General features: G+C 37.8%; 1 protein-coding gene across 4 annotated transcripts in view; it reads left to right on the top strand.

The window, feature by feature from the left end:
* STAG1 (STAG1 cohesin complex component) overlaps nt 1-21218 on the top strand; it is a 413034-nt gene that overhangs the window by 187957 nt on the left and 203859 nt on the right. The gene's annotated exons all lie outside the window — the stretch shown is intronic.

Genomic DNA, 21218 nt, shown 5'->3' with positions numbered 1-21218 from the left:
TGAGATCAGGGTCTCAATATCGTCTGGTTCTTGTGAGGGCCCTCTTCCACATTGCAGAATACTAACTTCTAGTTGTACCCTCACATGGCAAAAAGAGGGTTGAGAGCGTTTTCTGGGGTCCCCTTTATAACGGCACTAATCTCATTCATGAGGGTCCCACTCATCACCTAATTGCATCCCAAAGGTCCCACCGTCTAATACCATCACTTTGGGGGTTAGGATTTTAATATAGGAATTTTGGGAGGACACAAACATTCAATCCATTGTAGCAGTTACCACCTCTCTCTTTTCTCAAAACTTTAAAAATCTCCCCAGGAAAATACCCTATACCTGTTAGGTAATCACTATTTGTTCTTTTCTCCCCCATCACTGGCAATCATGAATCTGCTTTCTGTCCCTGAGGATTTGCCAGTCCTGGTCATTTTATATAAAAGGAACCACACCATATGTCACCTTCTGTGTGTGACTTCTTTCACTTACCATATGTTTTTGAGGTTCATTTAAGTTGTAGCATGTATCAGTAGTTCATTTCGTTTAGGGCTGAATAATAATCCATCGTATGTATATATCACTGTTTGTTTATCCATTCACCTGTTGAAGGACATTTGAGTTGTTTCCACCTTTTGACTGTTGTGAATATGGCAACTTTGAACATTCGTGAACAAATACTTGTTTGAGTGCCGTTTTTGAGTCTTTGAGGTGTAAATTCTTAGGAGTAGAATTGCTAGGTCATATAATAATTCCGTTTAAACTTTTTGAGGAACCACCAAACTGTTTTCCACAGTGGCTGCACCATCTTATATCCCCACCAGAAATGTATGAGGATTCCTATTTTTCTACATCCTCAACAACACTTGTTATTTTATAGTTTTAAAAATTATAGCCATCCTACTGGGTATAAAGTGGTATCTAACTGTGGTTTTAATTTGTGTGCACTTAATGCCTAATGATCTTGAACTTCTTTTCATGTGCTTGTTGGACATGTCTGTATTTTCTTTGAAGAAATATACATTCAAGTCCTTTGCTCATTTTAAAATTAGATTATGTGTCTTTTTGTTGATGAGTTGTATATATTGTGGATACCAAACCTTTATCAGGTATTTAACTTCAGCTATTTTTGTCCGCTCTCTAGGTTGTCTAACTTTCTTAATGATGTTTTTTGGTGCACAATAGGTTTACATTTTATTAAGTCTGATTTCTCTTCCTTTCCTTTCCTTTCCTTTCCTTTCCTTTCCTTTCCTTTCCTTTCCTTTCCTTTCCCTTTCCCTTTCCCTTTCCCTTTCCCTTCTCTTTCCTTTCTCTTCCCTTTCTCTTTCCTTTCTTTCTCTCTCTTTCTCTTTCCGTCCCTCCCTCCCTTCCTTCCTTCTTCCTTCTTTCCTGCCTGCCTGCCTGCCTGCCTTCCTTCCTTCCTTCCTTCCTTCCTCATACACGTGTCAAATTTAAGGATCCATTGCCAGATTCAAGGTCATGAAGATTTACCTCTATGTTTCCTCCTAATGGCGATTGCTCACAAATCTGGAGGCTGGATTTTATATTTTATATTTAGGCTGTTAATCCATGGTTAATTTTTGTGTATGGGATGGTTTTAATTTGTATTTCTCTAATGAATGAGGGTTGAGAACCATTACTGTTTTCTCTTTGAATTCTTTGTTCCTGTCCTTTGCCCATTTTTCTTTTGACTACCTTTACAGTTCCTGAAAAGACATTTGACAAAATGGGTCTTAAAACATTTTTGTTAAAGGGGCATAGAAGCATATTTTCTTAATATGACTTATAAAGAAAGCACAGTCTTTTACATCAGTAGAATATAATAAAAATCCTGACATAGACCTAAGTACCTATGAGACATTAGTAAACATATCTTAGAACATATGAAAAGAAAACATTTTTTACTTATTACAAAAGGGATTTACTAATTAAAACTATACTTAGTTACCATTTCTTTTTACCTATCAGATTGGCACAAGTTTAAAATCATAACAACATTCTGTTGTTCAGGCTGTGGCGGGGGAAAGCAGACACTATTACATTGTTGGTTAGAATACAAATTGATAAACTCTTTTGTAAAGGTATCCAGGAATATCTACCAAATCTATATTTATGTTTTATCTGTTGACTCAACCATCCTACTTCTGGGATTTTACCTTGAATATATACCTTCAGCAGTAAGAAAGTAGGTACACAAAATTAATGCAACATTATTTGTTACTGGAAAATATTGGAAACAATCCAAATGTTCATATGTAAGACAGTGATTGAATGAACTGTAGTATAGCCACATGTTGGAGTTTTGTGCTACTGTAAAAAAGAATGAGGAAGATGTCTGTGAATGGAAGTAGGAATTTTCCCTGTATTTTTTTTTCTTTTTTTTTTTTGAGACAGAGTCTTATTCTGTCACCCAGGCTGGAGTGCAGTGGTGCGATCTTGGCTCACTGCAACCTCTGCCGCCTGGGTTCAAGCAGTTCTCCTGCCTCAGCCTCCCGAGTAGCTGGGATTACAGACACGCACCACCATGCCCAGCTAAATTTTTTTTGTATTTTTAGTAGAGATGGGGTTTCACCGTGTTGGTCAGGCTGGTCTTGAACTCCTGACCTCATGATCCACCTGCCTTGGCCTCCTAAAGTGCTGGGATTACAGGCATGAGCCACCGTGCCCGGCCTTTCTCTGGATATGTTTTTAGGGCAAAATACAAATTGCAGAATAATATCTACAGTATGCAACTTTGTTTTTTTTGTTTTTTGTTTTTTTTTTTGTAAGAAAGAAGGGAATATAACGGTTCATTTCACCAAAAAGAAACACAGGAAAGAAAAACCTGACGGTAAAGAGATTGGTTACCTAAAGAGCGAGAGAGAGAGAGAGAGAGAGAGAGAGAGAGAGTTTGTGCGTGCGTGCGTGCGTGTGTGTGTGTGTGTGTCGGAAAGTTTAGAGGGAATTGAGGTGAGGGAATGATACTGAATTTGAATATAGTTTTATAGTTTTTGAATAGTCCTGACTTTTGGAGCTATCTTAATATTTCAAATCCCCAGGAAAACAAAATCAACAAAGATGGAGGGAGAATATCCTAAAAATGAATACAAACAGAACAAATAACCTTTACACCATAATAACAACCACACTGAAAGGTGTAAAATTACTAACCAACGTAACTTTGGAACTCAGTAAGTGGGCTGTGAAACTAGTGGGGTCAGGGAGAAGTTTGATGAAGAGCACAATATTTACCCAGTCTCAAAATGTCTCCTTTCAAGATATCTACTATTTACAGGGTAAAATAGAAACTTTGCAATGTAGAAACTTGATAGATAGCACCTTAACAAATGATAAAAGCAAACATTGCAAGTTATGGAGCTAATTGCTATTATGTGCGTTCTGATATGCCCTTAGAAGAACTCAACATCACTTCTGTAATATTCTTGCCAGAAGTGCATAGTCTGAATCTACTCATGAAGAAACATAAGACAAGCTTGAATTGAGTTACATTCTTCAAAATAACTATCCTGTACTCTGCAAAAAAGTCAGTGTCATGAAATAGTCAGAAATGCTGGGCGTGGTGACTCACACCTGTAATCCCAGCACTTTGGGAGGCTGAGGCGGGCAGATTACCTGAGGTCAGGAGTTCGAGACCAGCCTGGCCAGTGTGGTGAAACCCTATCTCTACTAAGAATACAAAAATTAGCCAGGCATGGTGATAGGCACCTGCAATCCCAGCTACTTGGGAGGCTGAGGCAGGAGAATCACTTGAACCCAGGAGACAGAGGTTGCAGTGAGCCAAGATCACACCATTGCACTCCTGCCTGGGCAACAGGAGCAAAACTCCGTCTCAAAAAAAGAAAAAAAGAAAAGAAATGACTCAAACTGTTCTAGCTTAAAGTAGAGTAAAGAAACATGACAGGTGGCTGCAGTGCATGATCTTAGAATTTCTTTGGGCGGATTACCTGAGGTCAGGAGTTCAAGACCAGCCTGGTCAATGTGGTGAAACCCCGTCTCTACTAAAAATACAAAAATTAGCCGGGCGTGGTGGTGGGTGCCCGTAATCCCAGCTGCTTGGGAGGCTGAGGCAGCAGAATCGCTTGAGCCCAGGAGGCGGAGGTTGCAGTGAGCTGAGATTACACCATTGCACTCCAGGCTGGGCAACAGGAGCGAAACTCTGTCTGAAAAAAAAAAAAAAAAAAGAAATGACTCAGAAACTGTTTAAAGTAGACTGAAGAAATGTGACAGGTGGCTGCAGTGCATGATCTTAGAATTTCTTTGGCATAAGGGACATTATTGAGACACGTGAAATCTTAATTAGTTCTGTGGATTAGAACATATATATAGTATCAATTGTTAAATCTTATGCTTTGGAACATTGTACTATACTGTGGTTGTATAATAGGTTTATTTGGGGGAAATACACACTGAAATATTAAAGAGTAAAGGAATATCATGTCTGTAGCTAAACACTTATTCAGAACAAATGCATCTGTATATGAAGAGTGAAAGAAGGATAAAACGGATGTAGTAAATGTTTACATCTGAAGAATTTGGGTGGAAGGTATTCAGAAGTTCTTTGTACTTTGCTGTCTTTTCTGTAAATCTAAAATTATGTCAAAGTACAAAAATGAAAAAAAAAAAAGTTTTAACCCCAAAGCCAGCGTCATGCTCAAGGGAAACCAGTAGTCATTGTCACTGTCAAGACAAGGATACCCAGCCTCACAACTCTTATTTAACATTATATTGGATATACAAGCCAACACATTTGGACAATAAAAAGAAGTAATTATGATCACTGTTTTTAAAATGATGTTATTCAAATTATAATGCATGTTTAGAAAACTCAGGAGAATCAGTTTGCAAAACTATTATAAGCAATAAAATAATTCCATAATATATTGAGGTACAGAATTTATAGAGAAAAATTACTATCCTACAGCCGGTTAGATTTAAAGACTCCCTTTTCAAGACAAAAGTGAGGGGAAAAATTCTTTCAGATTTACATTTCACTGTGATGGTGTAAACCAGGATAAATTTCCAGTGCATCAAGAGTTTAAGGGCAAAAACAAACAACAAATACAAAGAAAAATAATAAAAGCACTCAATGAAAACTAAGAATTCCTTTATAACCACGGAGTCGGAAGACCTTTTTATTAACTGACTCACAATTAACTGACTCAAAATCTATAAGTTAGCAAAGATTCATAAATGACATAAGAAAACAAAAAATTTGTAAGATGGAGACACATTATAGGGAAAGTCAAACGACAAGGGACAAGTGGGGGAAATTTTTTTGTATTACAAAGGCTGCTATCTCTAATATATGTTGAGATAAGGTTTGCATTTTATAAGGACTCCTTGTCTTGCACATTAATATCCAAAATGTAGATTGGCATTTTACTGTGTGAGCCCATTTTCCAAAAGAGTGTTTTAAAAATTGACCTAAAGTGGGAAGAGAGCAAGGAAAGGGAGGAAAAAAAAAATCACAATTCGCCCCCTGTCCCCACCCAAGTTCCCAGCTAGAAGTGATATCACCAACAATGACAAAACAAAGTGGAACATCTTTTCATGAGTGAATAGTATGAACAGCTCCTCCTTCATTGGCTCCAGTATCCCTATTATCACTATTTTCTCATCTTGGCTCTTGAGCCAAGCCCTAAGGTGCAGTATTGGTTTTCTAATTTAGCTATCTCAAGTTGCATTAGCACCCATAGTTGTTTTTCTAACTCTGCTGAAACGTCTGTAGTCTCTTCATTTGAACCAGCTGGAGTGAATTCTGTTTACCATTGGAAACCTCAGAATCGGCTAACTCAATATGTAGTAGTAATAGATATATTCAGTATCAATGAAGTGGGAAAAATGCAAAGGTAAAGTTGATTTAAACACTGTTGACTTAGAGTTGCATTCTAAAGCTATATAAATTCATAAGTGTTTATTGGAATAAGTTATGAGAGAACTAAGAACACAGAATTATAGCATGTATTCAGGGAATTATGCATAGCAAAATGAAGATATGTTCTCCATATATTCAAAGTATACCTTGTTGATACACGTACATATTTACTTTGGTATGTACTTAAACATAACTAATTTCAGAAATATATGGTTTTTGATAAGTAGTTTTCATTGACAGATGTGCTTATTTTTAATAAGGGTTGTTGATCAAACTTGAAAGTTGGTGGTTAAAAGCAACCTTCTTTCTTAGTTGGATATAACAAGGAATGTTTCTAGTTTGCTCTGTTTGTGCCTAACAGAGAAGTTCCAGATGCCTCAGGGCTTTCTAGGAGTGCAGAATTGCCAGAGAATTAATCACCTAGGAGCACTTAATCTAAGAGTTCCTGAACTTAACCGAGTTCGCTGGCTAATTAGCATCTCAGTGATTTTTTTCATGGCACCTGTAAGCCAAAAGAAATACCTAACATTCTTTTCAGGAAGTTGTTATGTCCAAACTATTTATTTAGGTCCTCACAACTTAGTAGCCATTTAGAAAATGACATACATAATTGAAAAAAATTGTATTCATGTCTCAAATAACTGCAGTTACTTACTAATGTGTGTACAGATGTGTTGGGCATTGTATAGCTTCTCACATTTTGAAATTATCTTCATTTCCTGTTTTATATTGGTTTTTTGATAGCCCTTGTTGAAACTCAGCCTCTCAAAGATAGGGCATTATCAACAGGAATAAAGGACCAGATGTTGAGATTGCAAGTTGCCTCATGCTAATAGTTCCTGTGGTACTTGACAAATATCAAATATTGTATTGTTTTCCTTTGAATATTTAAAATATCCACATTGCCCATATCATTTTGTGTGAGTCCCTCGGGACATCTCAGTGCACAGTTTGGGCACCATGGCTTTAACAAGTGACTGACCGGGAGTTAGTGTATAAATACCCCAATTCCTTTGCCTATCAGTGGGATCATTTTGAAGTGCATGGCCTACTCTGACTGCAGTTTCTCAAGGAGCATAATTAGGCTCCAGTTACCTACAATTGTAATTGGCTAGATAACATACTCTTTATTGTCTGCTTTTTTTTAATTGTTATTTTTCTTTTTCTTGTTTCATGTCTCTACTGCATTACTGGTATTTTGTGGGTTGTCCTTCTAAATAAATTACTTGCACTGGCATCCTTGTTTTAGTATCTGCATCTGGGGGATAGAAACTAACAAGTGCTTATATGGCTTTATTATATATTAATCAGTATTCTCTTTAGCAATCTATTTTAATGAATTCTTATCTCCTCACCTGTACAGTGTGTACGTATATATATAGATAGATAGATAGATAGGTAGTTCAGTGTTATCTTTCTTAAATCCTTTTAAATTGTGACATCTTATATATACAGAAGACTGAATATAAAGTGCCTTTGGCCTCTACCTGTTAGATGCCAGTAGCACATTTCTTTCTCCCTCTGCTCCAGTTGTAACAAGCAAAAATGTCCCCAAAAGTTTCCCAGTGTTCAATTTTGGGAAGCAAAATTACCCCGTTTTGAGAACTACTGTAAAGTATACCTTATATGAATATACCAGTTAATTTATACTTCCCATTCTTGAAGGAAATTTTTGGGTAATATAGACAGTGGTTACTAAAAGCTATCTTTTGCACATATTAATTTGGTATTCATGCACAAGATGCTCTAGTTTGTGTACTGAGGGGTGGAATTGCTGGGTTATAAGATATGCAACTTTTCTGGATGATGTCAAATTTCTCTGAAGTAGTTGTAACTTTTCATGCTTTAGTCAGGTGATGTCACAGAATTCTGATGGCTTCACATATTTTGCTCATAGATAGTATTGCCAGTATTTTTAGTTTTATGTTGTTGAGTAGGATTACAAATATCAGATTGTGGTTTTAATTTATATTTCTTTGATTACTATTGAGATGGACTACTTTTTCACATAACAGTTAACCATGAGAATTTTCTCTTGCATGAACTGCATAAAGTCTTCTACATATTACTGTATTGGGATGTTACCTTTTGTCCTTTATTGTTTTGTAAGATTTTTATTTTATTTTATTTGAGACATGAGTTTTACTCTGTTTCCCAGGCTGGAGTGCAGCGGTGCAATCTTGGCTCACTGCAACCTCCACCTCCCAGCTTGAAGTGATTCTCCTGTTTCAGCCTCCCGAGTAGCTGGGATTACAGGCATGTGCCACCACGCCTGGCTAATTTTTGTATTTTTAGTAGAGATGGGGTTTCTCCCTGTTGGCCAGGCCGGTCTCAAACTCCTGACCTCAGGTGACCTGCCCACCTTGGGCTCTCAAAGTGCTGGGATTACAGGCATGAGCCACCGCACCTGGCCAGGATTTTTAAAAAAGTGTTAATACTAATCTCCTTTGTTATGTATATTGCAGCTTTCTTCTTCCATCTTGCAGCCTGCTTTTTCTCTTTTATTTTGATACATTATCCTTTGAAGGAAGGGATTTTTGTCTGTCTTTGTTCTCTTTGTATCTCTAGCACCTATAATTATTTATTGAAAGAATGAATGAACATGAGTTTTAAATTTTTAAGTGTAACCAAATTTATTTGTCTTTTCTTTTATGGGCTTTTTGTGTCATATTTAAGAAATTATTGACCAGGCCCTGTGGCTTTTGCCTGCAGTAATAGCACTTTGGGAGGCCTAGGCAGGCGGATCACTTGAGGTCAGGTGTTCAAGACTGGCCTGGCCAACATGGTGAAACACTGTTTCTACTAAAAATAAAAAAATTGGTCATGGTGGTGGGCACTTGTAATCCCAGCTACTCAGGAGTCTGAGGCAGGAGAATTGCTTGAACCTGGGAAGCGGAGGTTACGGTGAGCCGAGCTCACACCACTGCACCCCAGCCTGGGCAACAGAGTGTGACTCCATCTCAAAAAAATAAATAAGTAAAAATAAAAATTAAAAAATTATTTACACCGTGGTCATGAAGATACTCACCTGTTTTCTTATAAAAGCTTTGTAGTTTATGTGAAGTTTAGTTAGTTATGTATAGGTTAGTCCTTCAAATTTAGGTTTTTACGTCATCTAGATTTCAGTTTTTTAAGTGTGAAAAGTCCTTCAGTTTTTCTCGATTGTACAGTGACCCCATTAGCATATATCAAGTATCCCTTTACAGGAGAGTCTTTTTCTGGGTTCTCTATTCTGCTAATTGGTCTCTTAGATGGAAAGCTAACTTTCTTTTCTTTTCTTTTTTTAAAATGGTGTCTCACCCTGTAACCCAGGCTGTAGTGCAGTGGTGCGATCTTGGCTCACTGCAGCCTCAACCTCCCTCGGCTTAGGTGATCCTCCCACTTTAGCTTCCCAAGTGTCTGAGACTACAGGCACGCATCACCACTATACCTGGCTAATTGTTTGGTATTTTTGCAGAGTCAGGGTTTCAACATGCTGCCCAGGCTGGTCTTGAACCCCTGGATTCAAGAGTTCTGCCCGCCTCAGCCTCCCAAAGTGCTGGGATTACAGGCGTCAGCCATCGCTCCTGGTCAAGAAATTTCTTGACTAGAAACTTACTGGCTTTTGTATTTTTGTATATATTTTAGAAACTAGTTTGTGGGCCAAGCACAGTGGGTCGTGCCTGTAATCCCAACACTTTGGGAGGTTGAGGTGGGTGAATCTCTTGAGCCCAGGGGTTGGTGTCCAGCCTGGGGAACATGGTAAAACCCTGCCTCTACAAAAAATGCAGGAATTAGTGGGGCGTGGTGGTGTGTGCCTGTAGTCTTAGTTACTTGGGAGGCTGAGGTGAGAGGATCGCTTGAGCCCAGGAGGTGAAGGTTGCAGTGAACTGTGATCACACCATTGTACTCCTGCCTGAGTGACAGAGTGAGACCCTGTCTCAAAAAAACAAACAAACAAACAAAAAAATGAATGTCAAGTTCTATCAGCAAACTCGTTGGAGTTTTAAATGGAATTATATTGAATCTGTATGTATGTTAGCATTTCTCAATCTTGACACTATTGAGTTTTTGGACTGGAAAGTCTTTGTCATGGGAAGCATTCTTGCATTGTAGGACATTTAGCAGCATCCCTGGCCTCTACCCACTAAATGTCAGTAGAACCCCATTCCTACTTGAACAACTACTGCTGTATATCAGTGGGGATGAATTTACATTTTGATAAAATAGAATCTTTCAGTTTGTGATCATTGTGTTTATTTCTGCATATATTCATCCCCTCTGCCAAGTATTTTAGAGGATTTTTTGAAGGGGATGTATGTGTGAAAAGGTCTTATACATCCGTTATTAAATTTATTTCTGAACTTCCAGCATTTAAAAATTTCATTATAAGTAATGGTTTTTTAAAAATAGAGTTTATTTTTTTAGAGCAATTTTAGGTTTACAGAAAAGCATGTCTACCACTGATATTTTAATGTAAAATTTAATATGCATTCCTAGAACGAATTCAACTTGGTCATGATATATTTTTAAATTATTGCTAGGTTTGGTTTGCTAGTATCTTGCTTAGGGTTTTTATATCTGTATTTATCAGTGAGATTGCCTGTCCTTTTCCCCTTTCATTCTTTCCATTTCGGGTTTTGTTATGAAAACTTTGCTAATTTCACAAAATGAATTGCAAACAATACCTTCTTTTTCTGTTTTTTTTTGGAATTATTTCTTTCCAGAATGTTTGATAGAATTCAAGGCTTCTGGACCCTGAAGTTTTTTGTTGGATGATTTCAAGCTACTGATTGTTTTTTCTTAACCATTAAATTGTATACTTGATTGATTGATTGATTGATTGAGACAGAGTCTAGCTCTGTAGCCCAGGCTGGAGTACAGTGCCGCAAACACGGCTCACTGCAACCGCCGCCTCCTGGGTTCAAGTGGATTCTACTACCTTAGCCTCCTATGTAGCTAGAATTACAGGTGTGAGCCACCATGCCCAGCTGTTTTTGTATTTTTAGTAGAGATGGGGTTTCACCATATTGGCCAGGCTGGTCTCAAACTCCTGACCTCCAGTGATCTGCTTGCCTTAGCCTCCCAAAGTGCTGGGATTACAGGCTTGAGCCACTGCGCCCAGTCGTGATTCACTTTTTAAAAACTCATTTAGCATTATTGAGGTATTTTATTATTATCATTATTATTTAGAGACTCACTATGTTTCCCAGGCTGGTCTTGAACTCCGGACTTCAAGAGATTCTCCTGCCTCAGCCTCCCAGGTAGCTAGGACTACAGGCATGCAAGACCATGCCCAGCTTCTGGTGTTTTTATTATTTTGATAAACCAGATTTTTCTAGGAAACTCTCCATTTTATCTAAATTTTAAAATTTATAAAGTTGTTTATAATATTCCGTATATGTTATTTATATATTTAAAATATATATATTGTAAATATATAAATATATATATAGTGTGTGTGTGTGCGCGCGCCTGAGTGCGTGTGCGCATATGTGTATATATAAGTTGTGAATTACTGATGTCCCTTTTCATTAATTTTAAATGTTTTCTAATTCCTAATTATAGCTTTTTCTTGACACATGGATTATTTAGAAGCGTATTTCTTCTTCTTTTTTTTATTTTTTAATGGCTTTTGTTTTGTTTTATTTTTTGGGTTATTTTTTGAGACAGGGTCTCACCCAGGCTGGAGTGGAGTCATGTGATCACAGCATACTGCAGCCTGAACTCCTGGGCAGAAATGATCCTCCCACCTCAGCCTCCCAAGTAGCTGGGACCACAAGTGTGTGCCACCACACCAGCTGATTTTTCTTTTTTCTTTTTTAGAGATGAGGTTGCTATGTTGCCCTGGCTACTTTTGAACTCCTGGACTCAAGCAGTCCTCCCCTCTCAACCTCACAATATGCTGGGATTACAGACATGAGCCACTGTGCCTGTTGAGAAGCATATTTTTAAATTTTCAAGCATGAGAGTTTTCTGGTTAACTTTTTGTATTGTTTTCTTCTTTAGCTTCCTTGAATTTGAGGCAAAAGGAAATGGTCTGTAATTGTAGACTTGTCTCAAGGTTGTATGGTCAGCTTTTGCTAATGTTTCATGTGCCCTTAAAACTCATGCATATTATGCATTTTTTAGGTGTAGTATGTCCATTGTTAGCTCAGTAATTTTGTTAAAATATTTTATATCCTTCTAGTTTATTGTGCTTGTTCTGATGATTACTGAGAGGGGTGTATGTTAAAATCCCACATCATGGTTATAGATTTATGTATTTTTCCTTGATTTTTTCTTAACTGCCTTTCCCCTTCCTTACCCTCCCTCCTGTGTCTGTCTCTCTCTCCACTCCCTGATGTGTTATTAGATGTATACAGACATCCAGCTTTTTTATAACTCAATATTTTATATTTAATGTTCCTCTTTATCTCTGGCAATACTTTTTTTTTCTCTAAAAGTCTGTTTCATTTGAATATTAATGAAACCTACCACTTTTCATGTTTTTCTGGTGTTCTATTTTTTTTCCTTTTATTGTTCCAGTATCTTTTAGATGCCTCTTGTTACAACTTATAGCTGGATCGTATTTTTTTAATTCAGTCTTTCTTTTAATTGCACCATTTAGTCCCTTTTGCATTTAATACAATCACTGTAATTAGTTTTATATTGAACCAGTGGTTGTCCTTTGCCCCTCCTGTTCTATGTTTTCTTTTTCTCTTCTTTCTGGTCTTTAAATTACTTGAATACCAAAGAATTTGTCTTTCTTTTCTCTACTTCTTTGAACTTTTTGTTTTGAGACGGAGTCTCGCTCTCTTGCCAGGCTGGAGTGCAGTGGCGCGATCTTGGCTCACTGCAATCTCTGCCTCCTGGGTTCAAGCGATTCCCCTGCCTCAGCCTCCTGAGTAACTAGGACTACAGGCGCACACCACCACACCCGGCTAATTTTTTGTATTTTAGTAGAGACAAGGTTTCACCATGTTGGCCAGGATGGTCTTGATCTCATGACCTTGTGATCCACCTGTCTTGGCCTCCCAAAGTGCTGGGATTACAGGCATGAGCCACCACACCTGGCCCAAAATTTAATTTTTGCTCTTTATTTCTGGTTTTCTGAGTTTCATTATGTTTTGCTGTAGGCATAGAATATATTTTGACAGGGGCAGGGGGTATTGTTTTTCATTCGTTCTAAAATTTCTTAATTGTTATCTCTTTAAATTTTCTTTCCATTTTATTTCTCTTCTCCTTCAGGAACTTTGTGTAAAATTTGTTATACTCTCTTCTGTGTATCTTTCCATATTTTTGAATTTCTGTGCAGCTTTCTGAATAATACCCCCCCCATCTTTGAGTTCTTTTACTCTTTTTATCTATGCCAATCCCTTAAGCCTTATTTCAGTTAGTGTATTGTTCATTTCTGTAAATTATAACTACTTGGTCCATGGAATTGTTCCCCTGTGGATATTCAAACTTGTATTTTTATTTTTTAACATGGTAAGTTTATTTCTTTTCTAATCTCTATCTGATAATTCTAGTATTTTAAGTCTTTGTGAGCCTGTTTCTGTGGTCTTGTTTTTGCTTGTTTTTTGCATGTTGCCTTTCTTCTTGGTGTATTTTGTTGCTTTTTGTTCCAAGTTCCTTATTTACTCTCAAATTTATTTGAATCCTAGGATTAAGTTACATTTCTCTAAGAGAGGATTTAGCATTTGCTTTGCAGGTGTCCAGGGGCGCTACCAATCTAGGACCATTTGTAATTTAATAGAGAGTTTGAGATTTTCTTTCAGTTATTTGTTAGAACACCAGTTTTTGATTATAACTTCTTAGATACATTTATCTCCCTCTTTGCAGTACCAGAAAAACTTTATTTTCCCCAGAGTATGAGGTGATAAATTGACCCCTGGTTTAGCCTTAACCTGAAGATGTAATCCTTTGAGGCCCCACTTTATAGAGTTATTTCTTCTAGACCCTCTACCTCAGATCGCCCAACTGAAGCAAACAGGCTTAGCAAGGGTCATCATAGAAAGAGTGATTTCAGCATTGCTTCTATATATTGAATTTCTGCTTTTATTTATTGTCCTCCTAATATCTTCCTGCTTCATATGGCTTCAGATGCTTTCAAAATGCTGTTTATATTTTATTTAGCATTTCAGGGAAAGGATTTGTGTAAATAATATTGTTTACAATATCATTATAAACTGAACTTGTATATATAAATGTAAAGTGATTTCTCCCTCGGATGATATGTATATGTGTGTGTAAATGTAACTTGTAATGCTGAAATTTTTCAAAAAATTTTTTTGTGGAAATGAATAATTTTGAAACTTTGATGCTTTTGGCATAATTTGCATATTTACTTTGTATATTGTTGTAATGTAATTTCTGCTTTCATAGGTTTTGATTTTCTTGGCCCTAGTTGAAGGTTTCAATTGCTTATTATTGTCATGGTTTTGAAAAAGCTTTCAAATGTAGGCTGACGTGCAGGTACTGTTTTAGGTAGAGTGTACAAAGAAACCACAAGTAATCCTGATGAGTTTACACTTAAAACCCGTTGGGTATGCAGAGAACAGGATAAAAATTATAAGAGATTGGAATATGAAGTATTTTGCCTTAATATTTTTCAATTTCAGCCTCTCTCTCTCTCTCAGTGTCTCTCTCTCATGTCTTTCTCTCAAGTAGGCCAGGCACAGTGGCTCACGTCTGTAATCCCGACACTTTGGGTGGCCAAGGCAGGAGGATCAGTTGAGCCCAGGAGTTTAAGACCAGCCTGGACAACATAGTAAGACCCTGTCTCTACAAAAATAGAAAAATTAGCCAGGTGTGTGCCTATAGTCCCAGCTGCTTGGGAGGCTGGGTGGGAGGTGGCCAAGAGGTTGAGGCTGCAGTGAGCCATGATTTTGCCACTGCACTTCAGCCTGGGCAACAGAGCAAGATCCTGTCTCAAAAAAAAAAAATACTGAGAATAGACACATGAACTATTCAGAAATTCAAAAGAGGCAGAGCGTGCTGGCTCATGCCTGTAATTCGAGCACTGTGGGAGCCCGAGGTGGGGGCATCGCTTCAGTTGAGGAGTTCTAGAGTAGCCTGGGCAACACAGAGAAACCCTATCTCTCTCCCCTCTTCCCCCTGCCAAAAAAAAAAAAAAATTAGCCAGATGTGTTGATGCCTGCCTATAGTCCTAGCTTGCAGAGGTGGGAGGTGGGAGAGGTTGAGGTGGGAGGATTGCTTGATTCTGTGAGGTCAAGGCTGCAGTGAGCCAGGATTGTGCCACTGCACTCCAGCCTGGGCAACAGAGCACGCTGTCTCGCTCTCCCTCTCTCACTCTCTCTCTCTCTCCCCGCCCCTCTCTCTCTCTCTCAAAAAAAAAAGTTAAATTTATGTAGATACCTAAATCATCTTAAAGGAAATGAAACATAACTTCTTACCCATTAAGTGTGGGCTGTGCATAGTGACTTCTAAGGAGTACAGTGTGGAAAGAGGTGGAGAAATGTAATTTACAAAGGAGAAAACTGACAAACACTTGCATCTAGATGTTCATGATTAATAATCAGTAGTGTTTAGTCATATTGATAGTGACTTGATTTTATATGATGAAGATGGCAATTTCTCTCTTTACCTTCCTTCCAAAAATCCATAAATCCTGTCTAACCGTGAGAAAAGCATCAGACAAATTGAAAGACATTGTATAAAATACCTGACCACTGCTTCTTAAAACCTTTGTGGTCATCAAAAACAAGTAAAATGTGAAAATCAGAAATGGAAGTAGAGACTTTAAAGATGATGTCCCAGAAATAATAAACATCATAAGAGACTACAAGGAACGACTCTACACCAATAAATTGGATAATCTAGAATAAATGACTAAATTTCTAGAAACATACAACCTATCAAGACTGAGTTACAGAGAAAAAGAAAAGCTGGGCCAGGCACGGTGGCTCATGCCTGTAATTCCAGCAATTTGTGAGGCTGAGGCAGGTGGATCACAGGGTCAGGAGATCAAGACCATCCTGGCTAACACAGTGAAACCCTGTCACTACTAAAAATACAAAAAATTAGCCGGGCATGGTGGTGGGCGCCTGTAATCCCAGCTACTTGGGAGGCTGAGGCAGGAGAATGGCGTGAATCCGGGAGGCGGAGCTTGCAGTGAGCCAAGATCGCGCCACGGTACTCCAGCCTGGGCGACAGAGTGAGACTCTGTCTCAAAAAAAAAAAAAAAAAAAAAAGGCTGAACAGACCTATAACCAGTGGGCGGATTGGGAGAACAAAGAAAAGTCCCAGGATCATTTGGCTTCACTGGTGACTTTCGCCAAACATTTAAAGAATTAATGCCAGTTCTCAGTCTTTTCCAAGTAATCGATGAGGATGGAACACTTGTAAACCCATTTTATGTGGGCAGCATTACTCTTATACCAAAGCCAGGAAAAGACATCACAAAAAAAAGATACCATGAAAAGAAAAATCCAGTATAGATCCCTGATGAGTATATATGCAAAAAATCCTAAACAAAAGACTAGCAACCAAATTTAACAGCATATTAAATTATTCACCAAATGAAAGTCAATTAATATGGTATGCCACATTAACAGAATGAAGGATAAAAATCACTTGGTCATCTCAGTAGATACCAGACAAAGAGTTTTATAAAATCCAGCACCCTTTTCATGTTAAAAGAAAAAACTCAGCAAACTAGGAATAGAGGAAAATAGAACACAGTAATGGCCATATATACAAAGCTTATTGCTAACATATTCTATGGTGAAAATCTAAAAGCTTTTTCTGTAAGATCAGGAACAAGGTGAGGATGCCCACTCTCACCACTTCTATTCTGTGTGTTACCAGAAGTTCTGCCCAGAGCTATTAGGCAAGCAAAAAAAAAAAAAACGGAAGAAGTGAAATTGTTTCTGTTAACAGATGACATAATCTTATATATAGAAAACCAGGCTGGGCATGGTGGCTCATGCCTGCATCTCAGCACTTTGGGAGGCTGAGGCAGGCAGATCACCTGAGGTCAGGAGTTCAAGACCAGCCTGGCCAACATGGTGAAACCCCGTCTCTACAAAAAATCAGCCAGGATGGTGCCGGTGCCTGTAATCCCAGCTACTCAGGAGGCTGAGGCAGGAGAATCGCTTGAACCTGAGAGACGGAGGTTGCAGTGAGCCGAGATCATACCATTGCACTCCAGCTTGGGTGACAAGTGTGAAACTCTGTCTCAAGGGGGAAAAAAAAAAGGAAAACTGATTATTCCATGAAAATGTTACAATTCATGAATCAATTCGGCAAAGTAACAGGATGCAACATCAACATATAAATTTAGTTGCATTTCTATACATTAACAGTGAACTTTCTGAAAGAAAATTAGGAAAACCTTCCAATTTGCAATAGCATAAGAAAGAATAAAATACTTGGGAATAAACTTAAGAGGTGTTATTAGTCCGTTTCCACTGCTGTAAAGAAATATCTGAGACCGAGTAATTTATAAAGTAAAGAGGTTTAATGTTTACGATTTTGCAGGCTGTAGAGGAAGCATGGCTAGGAAGGCCTCAGGAAACGTACAATCATGGCAGAATTAGAAGGGAAAGCAGGCACATCTTCACATGGCCAGAGCAGGAGGAAGAGAGGGAGGAGAGGTACTATACACTTTGAAACAACCAGATCTTATGATAATTCACCTACTATCATGAAAACAACACCAAAAGGGAAATCCATCCCCATGATCCAACCACCTCCTACCAGGCCCCACCTCCAACATTGGGGATTACAATTTGACATGATATTTGAGTGGGGACACAGACCCAAACCATATTAGGAGGTAAAAGACTCACTGAAAACAACAAAACATTGATGAAAGAAATTAAAGGAGGCACAAACAAATGGAAAGACATCTTGCGTCCATGAATTGGAAGACTTAATATTGTTAAAATGTCCATACTGCCTTAAGTGGTCTTACTGATTCAGTGAAATTTCTATCAAAATTCCAATGGGATTTTTTGCAGAAATAGAAAAATTCTGAAATTCATATGGAATCACAGAGAACCCTTAATACCCAAAACAGTCTGAAGAAGGAAGAACAAAGCTGGAAGCACCACACTTCCAAACTTCAAAATATGATACAAAAGTACAGTAGTTAAAACATCAGCTGGGTTCAGTGGCTCACACCCGTAATGCCAGCACTTGGGGAGGCTGAGGCAGGCAAATCACTTGAGCCCATGAGTTTGAGACCAGCCTGGGCAACATGGCGAAACCCTATCTCTACTAAAAATACAAAAATTAGCCCGGGCATGATGGTGCTTGCTTGTAGTCCCAGCTACTTGGGAGGTGAGGTGGGAGGACCACCTGAGCTGGGGAGGTCAAGGCTGCAGTGAGCCATGATCATACCACTGCACTCCAGCCTGGATGGCAGAGTGAGACCCTGTCTCAAAAAAAAAAAAAAACAGTTTGGCACTAGTATGAAGATAGCCATAGCAACTAATGTAACAGAATAGAGAGCCCAGAAGTAATTCACGTATGTATGGACAACTTACCTTTGACAAGGGTGTCAAGAATATACAGTAGGGAAAGGATAGTCTTTTCAACAAATGGTGTTTGGGAAAACTGGATATCTACATGCAAAAGAATGAAATTGGTTTGGACCCTTACCTTACACTTTAACACAAAAATCAACTCAAAATGGATTAAACAATTAAACGTAAGACCTGAAACTTACCGACTCTTAGAAGAAAACATAGGGAGAAAAGAGCTTCATGACATTGGTCTTGGCAATGAATTCATGGGAATAACACCAAAAAGTGTCTGTGGATGGATGGATGGATGAATGGATAAATAAATTGTAGTATATACATACAATAGAATATTATTGAGCCTTAAAAAGGAAGAAAATTGTGCAATATGTGACAACCATGGATGAATCTGGAGGGCATTATGCTAAATGAAATAAGCCAGCCACAGAAAGACACAGAAATCAATCAAATAACTGCTTGATTACACTTACATGAGGTATGTTAACTCATGGAAGGAGAGAGCAGAAGGGTGATTGCCAGGGGGAGGGGGAAGCAGGAAGTGGGAAATTGCTAATAATGTGTATCAAGTTTCAGTAATGCAAAATGAATTCGTTCTAGAGATAAACAGTCTGAGAAAGTGTCACAGTGTAGAGGAGTCTAAGAAGACATGACAGCTACCACCTTTGATGGTATTCTGGAACAAAAATGATACTAGGTAAAAACTAAGGAAATCTGCATAAAGTATGGGCTTTAGTTATTAATATTATCAATATTGGCTCATTAGTTGTGACAGTTGTACTATACTAATGTTAGGTGTTAACAATAAGGGATACTGAATCTGATGTGTATGGGATCTCTATACTATCTTTGTAACTTTTCTGTTAGTCTAAAACTATTCTAAAATAGAAAGCATATTTTTTAAAAATGCTATAGGAATTCAGTTAAGAAAAATTCCTTGAGACTGGAATACTAAACCCAACCAGTTCTTTTCCTCACATACATAAAAGTTTTGTAAAATGAAAAATAGGTATTCTAGGCAAAAGATGAGTTGAGAAAGTCTTAGTGGCACCTGAAAAAAGTTGTGAGAGACTTCAAAGTATACTTGAGATTATCTGGGACCCCTAGTGACATAGCTTTGAAGCACAGGTTGAAGAAACAGGACTTGATCATTTATGCAGTCTGATAAGAAACTGCTAAAGAATCTTAAATAGTCTCAAATATTTAAATCTTAAATTATGTAACTGGAGCCAATTATACAATGTCATCTATAAACAAGGTACTTGATAAAACTTTTTGCTCTATAATTTATGGATTCGTATACAATGTGGGCAGCTTCTCTGTGCTTTTCACCCTGAATTTAGAAATGAAACCTGGCTCTCCCTATATCAGATTATTTCACTCATGGCCTCATTAATTAGAAAGGAGAAGAGTTCAGCCTTTTCAACTCTCTGTTTTCTACTCCTTGCTTTTCCATACTATGCGATGAAAGGTAACAATCTTCTCTAGAATTACTTTTTATTGTTATCATTTTATTTCTCCCTTTAGTTCCCTATGACTAAAATTTTTTGGTTGACATGTTGTCTCTAACGTGTAATTTTTGCCTGAGTTCTTGATTTTCTTTAATAATATCCTGAAAATTTTGGGACTTTCTCTACAAAAATACATAGACATGAATTTTCGTATGTTTTAAAATGGTTCATAGGTACTTTGGAGTCCATGTGCCACAGGTCAAGAAACCCTGCCTATCTTGAATCCTATTAATAGTTGTAACAGAACTGAGGTGGCAGACAGACATTATTTTTCTTACAGTCATTTCTTCTAAGTCTTACGTGAACAACATTAGCACTGATATGAACTTATTTTAATAGTTCTTGAAGATATGGTGAAAATACTTTGGACATCTTTGAACAGTTCTGTAGCTCTAGCTAGGATAGTGCTTGCTTTTGGCCCTGGGCTATACTAGCATGGCTCAAACAGGCTCTACAATTTGATATTCTAGTATTTGGTAAAGTTTCTGTTCTTGGTGTAGATGGACTGCATCCTGTGCAGTCTTGAAAGATTAGTTAACCGGTACTCACATGTTACATGCCAATACGTGATTTTTAAAAACATTTGCTTTAATGTTTTACTTATCTTTTGTATTTAGAAAGGAAAAAATACATTAGTTTTTTTTCCTCCCCCACAAGGACTGTTATAAAGTGAAGGCTGCCATCTAGAGACAGACTCATCATTGGAGATGTAATCACAGCAATTTCTGTTTTCAAGGCCTTCTAAAAAATTTATAAGTATCAAAAATGTATCTTTATTCATAATTTGTGAGGTTTTTTTTTCATTTTTGCACATACTATTTAGACAGATCCCATGCATCCCAAGATATTTACGATTAAGCTTGAAAGGTATCAAAGTGTCTCTTTCTTTACCTCTTCCCCAGACCCCCTCTTCAAATCTTGAAAAAGACTCTTAAATGTAGTCACTGCATTACTAGGTAACTGTTAAGTTCTACATTTCTGGTATACTGATATTTGTTTAGTGAATCCTTCTCAGTTTTAGTAGACTCAACATTTCTTCTCCTTTCCTGACTCAGATTTTTTCTACCAATCCATCCATATTTATGTCTAGTCTTGATTTACAGTTTGCTGTTTATCAGGCTAGGTTATGTAAAAATGAAACTAAAAATGGCCAGGCACGGTGGCTCACGCCTGTAATCCCAGCAGTTTGGGAGGCCGAGGTGGGTGGATCATGAGGTCAGGAGTTCTCGAGACCAGCCTGGCCAACATGATGAAACCCTGTCTCTACTAAAAATACAAAATTTATTGTTTTTAGTAGAGAATAATTACACGTGGTGACGCGTGCCTGTAATCCCAGCTACTCAGGAGACTGAGGCAGGAGAATCACTTGAACTCGGG

This window comes from Gorilla gorilla, chromosome 2, assembly GCF_029281585.2.
Source record: "Gorilla gorilla gorilla isolate KB3781 chromosome 2, NHGRI_mGorGor1-v2.1_pri, whole genome shotgun sequence".
Classification (NCBI taxonomy): domain Eukaryota; kingdom Metazoa; phylum Chordata; class Mammalia; order Primates; family Hominidae; genus Gorilla; species Gorilla gorilla.
Note: the sequence above shows the minus strand (reverse complement) of the source record. Positions and strands in the feature narration are given on the sequence as shown.